Consider the following 8,369-nt stretch of genomic DNA (forward strand, 5'->3'; position numbering starts at 1 on the left):
ATTCAGTCATGGGAGTGGTGTTGCAAGGATAAAGAGGTTGGGGGCTTAGGCCTGAAGGACCTTAAATTGCAAGGTATCGCCCTAGCTGCTAAATGGATTTTTCATGCGCTGCATGGTGGAGAGCCATGGAAAGTGGTTGTCATGAACAATATCAGATTGGCGGTACCCAGGCAAGCCAAGGCTTGGAAGTCGCTTCCCCTTTGTGACTTGGTTGTTGGATCCTTCCCTATCTCTACCCCAGGCTCCCTTGTATTCAAAGCTATTTGGAAAGCTTGGGAGGCTGTTAGGAATTGGATCTCCAATTGTAAGGTCAGCAGTAATGATTTGGTTTGCACACATAACACAGTGATACCATGGGAAAACCTCCCTCTTGGAGGTGAAAAAACCCAGCAAGAATATCTCAGATCCAATATAAATTAAGGGCACAACCAAACTACAAATTAGCCCAGCTAGGGCACAACAAATGATCACCAAAGTACACACTTATCTGCAACTCTGATCAGATCTGAATATGAACTAAATTCCCAACATGTCATACACTGATCTTGGATGATGTTTGCTGGCTGAGGATAGCAGATTCAGCAGGCATCACATACTTAGGAGATGATTTACCTTGCCTAGAGTAAGCTCACTCAAGGTAGAATAAATTTGGTTCTCCAAGTAGGCTAAATTCGCTCAATGATGAAGTGATCAGGTTCGCTGCTAGGTGTGATCAGATTCGCTCCTGTAGATGTCTTGATTAGTGCAGATCGCATAAGGCAGAGAGATGATTGATTATGAATTGATTGTGACTACAAGTCACCTTGTACTTATATGAAACATACCTTTAATTTTCTTGGTCGGCCTAATACATAATTGGCGCCAAGGTACAAGTTCAATTTGCAAATTACATTTGAATTAGGTCTTACCTCATAGCAAGTTACAAGTTACATTTAGATCATACGCCCAAATAGGGCCTGCCCTATATTGAATATAGCCGTTGAGATAAATATCAAGGCCAATAGGCCACTTGATATTTGTGTAGTAGGTCGGCCCCCAGAAGGGATCCGACCTTGCTACAAAAACCAACAAAGGCAAACCCCTTGCACTTGTTCAAGGTTGCTCGGCTAAGGGCTGGGCTAATGAAGGTATATGTTGTTTTAAAGATATTATATTAAATGATCACCTTATTTCTTGGAATGAGCTTCCTCAAAAGTTTGAATTGCCTGCATCTAACTGGAGGACTTATTCCATTCTTCGAGAAGCCTGTAACATTTTGTAGCTTCGTAAAAGATGCAACACTATAAGCCTAAATCTATTTACCCCACCCACCCTCTTCAGCATAGACATTTGAGAGGAGAACATAAGTTTTGGCATATTTAGGATCTAGCTCAAAGATAAGAGTTGATGTAAATACTCCTAATGTTATATTCTTATGTGGTCTACAGACACCAAGAAAACATTTCCATGCACCAACCACAGATTTGAATTGGTATCATCCTAGCTTCACTGTACACTACCAACAACACCTGCCATCACCTAATATAACTTGCAACTACAACTTACCCCCGACATTGTTACAAATCTCAAATTTATTGCAAATGGGAGGGACTCCAGTTACATCACAGTTCTTGTTTATCAACAAAAATTGACATCTCTTTCTTCACCCCTACAAGTGCCCTCATTCTGACAAAACTTGAAGAGCTTTATTGATGCAGACACTTAGCTCTACACAACCCTACTCAATAGACTTATACGACATAAGTTTCAGAGGAGAAAGAAATATTATGAGTATCGAATTGCACAGGAAAATACTCAGAATCCTTATATTTACAAATAAAGGGCTTACAAAACTCTCTATACAAAAGAGACGCACAGCCAATCCATCCTCTATTCCCTTCCTACTAAATCATAACATATCCTACTTCTAACCATAGTTACCATCTCCTAATTTAACCCCCAAACTCTCTACTTTTGGAGTACGTAACTGTTGTTTCCCTAAAAGTTCAATTCAGCAGTCTTCCTGATTGTAAGGAGTCAATTTGCATCAATCTAGCCTTCTTTTAAAATTTTGAACCTCTCAGTTCAAAGTTTATTTACATAAAAGCAAACTTCAACAAATTAAAACATTAAGAATCTTAACGACTTAACTATTACATATTTTTTTGGTGATGTAGGATTGCTTTTTATCCTAGGATGCTACTACATCAAACATAAGAGGTTAGAATAGATGATAGAACCATCCTTTTGACTTGAAGAACCAAGCCACAGCATTCCCTTCCACCAGATTTGGTATCTCTTCAAATCGTCACATTTTTTCTTTTTTCGCTTCCTTGTTGGAATAGAGACCTCCTCCTTTGTCAATTGGTCTTCTTCCTCTTTTCCCAAGTCCTTGAAGGCTTCAGTGTTCTGCTCCACTAAAAATCATCATTGCTCTTTACACCACTTGTATCACCTACATATAAATCATTTAAAACAGAAATAAAGTTAAGGGAATACAAATTTCCCATAAGTCCTTCTTCCTCCACATTATGCCATTTAGGCATGCTTTCAAGTACTTTCGTTATGAGGTCTTTGTTTCTTGACTTTGCATGATGTTGTTCACAAGTCAACTCCTTTTCTTCATTGTCCTCTTTTGCTGCAAAACAAAGACTTGTGCTTTATTTCTTTCCTCAATCACCCTTGTTCTTTCTTTAGGAAAATGACAATATTCTAGTCTTTCTTCCCCACTAATGGGATTCTCTAGACCTTCATCTAGCTGTTTTCAGCAAGTTGTGTTCTCTAAAAATATTAAATCTTCATCACATATGGGCCCCCAACGATCTCCATTTCTGCTGTAGCTTCCTCTCCAAGGTGGACTGCCTCCCCGGCCACAACAATTTGGGACTCTTCTTGTGATAGGTTGCATTCTTTCTCATTGCAGTCTTCCAACTCTTCTCATTCTGCATTGTAATCTTCAATGCCTTCCCCTTATTAGGGGTAACACAACTCAAAAGCTCCATCAAACTCAACTATTTCTACATCTTCATCCCATTCAACTATTACTACTCTCTGTGACTCTAGGAAGATCTCACATAAAGGTCTTTTATCCATTGATATTTGTGCCAACTCTTCAATAGATTCTATCTTTCCTTTTCCAACAACTCCACTACTTGTCTAGTCCTTGACTCAATGACTTTCCTCTCTGAGAATGGCTCTTGCCCACAAGGTCAATAATTTTTCTCACCATTCTTTTTCACCTTCTCATAACTCTTCAACACCTTTGCTATAGATTTATTTTTCTTTGGCTTCTTGTTGTTACATGCCTCATAATCTTCCAACATGCACCATAACTCCTCCAACCCAAACTCAATTGTTGCAACTCCTTTTACTGGTCCCTTGTTAGCTTCTTCCGCTGTCTTTGTCTTACTCTTTCTTCCAACTTGGTTAGCCTCTTCTTCACATCATAATATAACTCCATAATTATCTCTTCAGCCCCAAAACAGAGCTGCAACTCTCTTCTCCACTTTCCTTTGGAATGAACAAATAATTGACCATTTATCAACATTCTAATATTATTCTTCATCCCTTTGAAAAAATTAACACAAGTTCAGAAGACACAACTGCAAGTTAATGCCCCAAAACCAATAATCAAATACACAACTACAACTATATCTTATCTTGATGAGCTTTACCAAATTTTCCCTATCCACAATATCAATAAGTAACGTCTTCCTACACAAAACAATACTTGCTCACCTCATCCTATAATTTCTCCTACCTCATTCTTGATCAGGAACACTTTGAGAATGTGGAAGCTTCACTTGAATAGCTATCATCAGCAACCATCACATTCCTCTACAGACAATACTTAGAAGAAGAACACTCTAACTTGCAACAAATATACAGCGAATAACACTTGTTTTCTGGAACTAGCCCTTGTCTGCACATCTACTCTCCTTTCCTCTGTTAAAGAAGCAAGGGAATCCTCCTCAATTACCATATTGCCTCCGATGCACATTCTTCATCTGCTGCTTGGTGAACTTCTGCCCTGGGTTCCTGTAGTTCATTTGTCTTACAATGTGCCAGACTCTCTAACAATTTCAACAACAGATATCCCCTCTGCAAATGGTCTCTCTCTAAGCGATTATATAATAAACCTGTGTTAGTTCCTTCTATCCTCCTTGAATAATTTTAATCTCTCTTTTAGAGAGAGTTTCCATTAGAAATTCCTTCGTCTTTGTTTTAATAAGATTAAAATGAAGGGCAACACAAGCTGGACACATCCCTCAAGCCCTGCCACGTTTTCATCAATCATCAATCACAAATAGTACTTCCTTCTTCTCTTGCCAATCACACAACCAGACTTATGCTCAAAATAGCTACATCAGTAGAAAGATTTTAAAATATTGACATAACAAATTCAACCTCTGCTGTTCTGAGTCTTCTCCTAGCTAATAAAATTCCTCCCAAAAACTTCCATTCCCAGCATCTTAAAATGCTCTGATACTAAACTGATGCAGACACTCAGCTCTGCACAACCCTATTCAATAAACTTATACAACCACAGCAGTAAAATATTGACCTAACAAATTCAACATCTGCCGTTCTGAGTCTTCTCCTAGCTAATAAAATTCCTCCCAAAAGCTTCCATTCCCAGCATCTTAAAATGCTCTGATACTAAACTGATGCAAACACTCAACTCTGCATAACCCTATTCAATAGACTTATGCAACCACAGCAGTTTCAGAGGAAAAATAAATATTATAAGTATCACATTGCATGGGGAAAATACTCGGAATCCTTATATTTACAGATAATGGGCTTACGAAAGTCTCTGTACAAAAGAGATGAACAGCCAATTTGAGGTTATTGCAGTCTTCCAATTCTTCTAATTCTGCATTGTAATCTTTAAAGTAAAAAACGTTATTGAGAGAGCACAGGCAATTTGAGCAACTAGCGGGCAACAAAATCAACCTTAAGCCAGAAACCAGAGCCATGGCAAAAGTAGCGCCAAGGAAGTGAAACAAACGAACTATTGATTCCAATATCAGTGGCAGGTTTGGCCTTACCTCTCAATAGCCCACACCCTGTTTTCTGAGAGCAATTGTCCAGGTCACAGAGGGCCATAATGAGCATTAACAGCTGCTGTCAAGGCTAGAAACACCCTCATCCGTTGTGAACACATTAGCCCATTTGTACTTTAATGTAACCGCCGATTCTTTCAAAGACAGAAGATGTTGTAACGGATGAATAATTTTTGGTTTCCACTATCCATCAATTGTTTTTCAGCTGTTCGTGTCGTCTTTTTGGGTGGCGACTGTTAGATTTGGCAGTTTCTATTTTTGGTTTGTTTTCTCCTCAATGAGGAGTTTTTGGCTTTTGTTGGCAGAAGAGGTTTGAGGAATTTGGGGGAAGTTTTTTCTTTGGTTGTGGAGAAGCTACGGAGACTTTTGATGAATAAGAAATAAATCTCTAACTATTTGCTATCTCTCTTTTCCATCGAAGCCTAAACATATGTATTCACAGATGATAAATCTAGATTCTGTTTTACTGTGTTGTTTTGATTAGCTTGTTTAACTGTTTGTTTTTTTCAAAAGCAGGGTGTGTATGGGGTCTATACACAGGAGCTGATCAGTGTTATCGAGAGACTTGGTAAGGGGGAGAACAGAGGCTCTCTCTAACTGCATCATCCTTGAATAAGGCAGTCCATGTCGCATTGATCAGGCCTATTTCAAGTGCACATCGAAGGGCTACCACAGTGGCAAGTAATACCCTTTCAGGCCTCAATGCACCTAGGTCATTGTCCACTCTAGTGTATATAAAATAGGAGCTCAGTGTCATTGGGACAATGTACATGAGGTTGGTAGTCTGGATGACGATTACAGTTGTTCCTACTGCTGGATCAGGCAAATACTCTGCCAAGAGAGTCATTATCTCATACCACTACCATTCAAGACAGATGACAAAACAACTGGGCAGAAGATTAGATAGGGCAATCTGTTGAAAGGATTACAGAATCATGTTGAGTTCACTGATCTATGTAAGCTAAGCTATGAAGATTTAGTTAACTTCAGAAAGCCCCATATGCAGGACAATATTTGCAGGTAGGAAATGATACATATATTTTCCAAACCAAAACTAAAACAGAAATTGAATGGATTCTTCAAATAATCAATGCATCCCTGCAATTCTATTTTTTCTAAAGCTGTCTCTCTGTGTAACAATGTCCAATCAACAAAATCAAATAAAAAAATAGCAACAATTGGCTTTAGAGCGCATGTAGTGGCTTCTGGTAATTGAACAAATCTCAAAAACTAGCAGATCAATTGAAAGCTCATAGAAAATCATAAAAACTACCTTGATAATTTGAACCTCAATTAACAGGAATAAATATAGCCCTATCTATTGTATGCCGTAGAAAACAAACCAAGAATGAATCCTGCTTGATAAGGGTTTTTCTCCATATTTGTGCCATTTGTAGCCATTCTCTAACACATTGGCATTAGCCCTAATATTGAACACAAGCTTTGGGTTCTCTGCATGCTTTTCTTCCTCTTCACCATCTTGCTCTTGCTCTTATCGTCCAGTGGCAACAAAGTTTAGAGACAATCATATATGTTAAGAGCGAAGGAACAACAGATGCCTACTCAGTCGTGCAAAATATCAAACCTATATTCGAAAAGCAATTACCTAAACGACATATTTTAGGACAAAATGCAAATTAATAGAAACGAAACTAATGTGAAACATTATATGACTATATTATTATTCTTTTTAAAATAAACTTGATTTTATAAAAATCAAGAATTATTTATTAAATTTAATATATTATATAAATTATTTATGGATACTATTATTGGTTTGAAAAAATTGATGTTATAAGAACACAAATTTTTAGGAATGATAGAATTTTTAGGTTTGAAATATCTATTTTCAATAGATTTTTTTTTATTATTATTATTTACAATATTGTAAATAAAGTGATTTTCTATATAGATATATAATTTTTAATAATTTTTCATTTCCCATAATATAGATAATAAACCAATTATAAAGATTTGATTCACACTATTTAAATTAAATTAAAAAAAAAATTAAATACAAATATTTTTATTAAAAATAAACCTAATCATAGAGGGAATGAAATTAGTCACCCTGTTTGGCTACAGTATTCAGTAAAAATTAAGTTATTAGCAGCTTATTAGGTTTTCATATGAGGAGGATGGAGTCTTTCCAGCTGTTTCAGATTACAGTTACATACAAATTGCAAAGAATGCCAAATACCATGGAAGAACAGAGCCCACCAGTTTGTTCAAGATCATGTAAAATTCTAATCAAATTGTAATGGAGTACTGCTCTACAGAAAATATGTTTGCAGAGAAATTTAACAAATCTTTACTGCAAATAAAATTTAAGGTCACAGATTGCAGCTAGAAGGGTTACAGACTGGATCAACTTAGAGCAGTAATTTTGACTGAGCAGTATTAGAGTTGAAGTCTAACTGTTGTAGGAGTATTAGAGTGATCAGAATCTAATTGAAGTGATTTTCTATCAGTTGTAGGACTGTTACCCCGTGGCAAAAATTACTTGTTCATATTCTTGCTGGGTTGTCGTGCTAGCAGGTCTGGACTTCCATAAAAATAAAAATAAATTGTAATTGATATCAAGATATTTATTCTTAAATCAGTTGTATCTTAAAATAATAGAATATTTGCACTACCTGAGAAATTTTTTTATTGAGTTGTATTATTATTTCTACTGCTTTGTTGCTTTTCTTTCAATACTGTGGTTATTTGACAGCCTTTAGTTGGATATCGACTAAAACCATTAAGATCTTCAAACTACAATAGGATTTGATATATAAAATAAAAAATGTTGCATCACTCGTTCAGATCAAATCAAGTAAAGGGGCATTCCGAGAATCGAACTCGGGACCTCTCGCACCCAAAGCAAGAATCATACCACTAGACCAAATGCCCTTTGTTTAAAATCTTTGGTATTCCTTTCTGAATATTAACAAAACAGCAAAAATGGTTTTCAATTTTAAAACCTCAATCATTTGGTCAATAATTGGTTACAAATTGACATAATCGAACACCTTGATTGCAAGATATTAAGAAAATTGGTTTGCTGAAAAGAAATAAAAAACTTTGAACCATACGCATGTAATCTAGTGATAAGGAAGATTGTTGGTTAAATTGTTCATCATTCTTCAAGTTTCCATGGAGTTGTATAGTTGTCATTTTATAGGGAAAATAGTTTCATTGCCATTCATGCATAATCTAATACATAGGTTATTTTGGTGAATCAAAAATTCAAATGATGGTCATCCTAATAGACATGAGTGTTTTCTATTTCAATTACAGTTTGAATAATGTGTCTTGTCACAGTGAAGTGTTGCATTGATC

The 8,369-nt window shown here is 36.3% G+C and overlaps 1 non-coding gene across 1 annotated transcript; it reads right to left on the reverse strand.

Moving 5' to 3' along the window:
- Positions 1–7,868: 7,868 nt before the first annotated feature.
- TRNAP-UGG (transfer RNA proline (anticodon UGG)) lies at positions 7,869–7,940 on the reverse strand. The gene has a single exon. It is a non-coding gene; the product is annotated as a tRNA-Pro (tRNA).
- Positions 7,941–8,369: the final 429 nt, after the last annotated feature.

Source organism: Cryptomeria japonica, chromosome 10 (assembly GCF_030272615.1).
Source record: "Cryptomeria japonica chromosome 10, Sugi_1.0, whole genome shotgun sequence".
Taxonomy (NCBI): domain Eukaryota; kingdom Viridiplantae; phylum Streptophyta; class Pinopsida; order Cupressales; family Cupressaceae; genus Cryptomeria; species Cryptomeria japonica.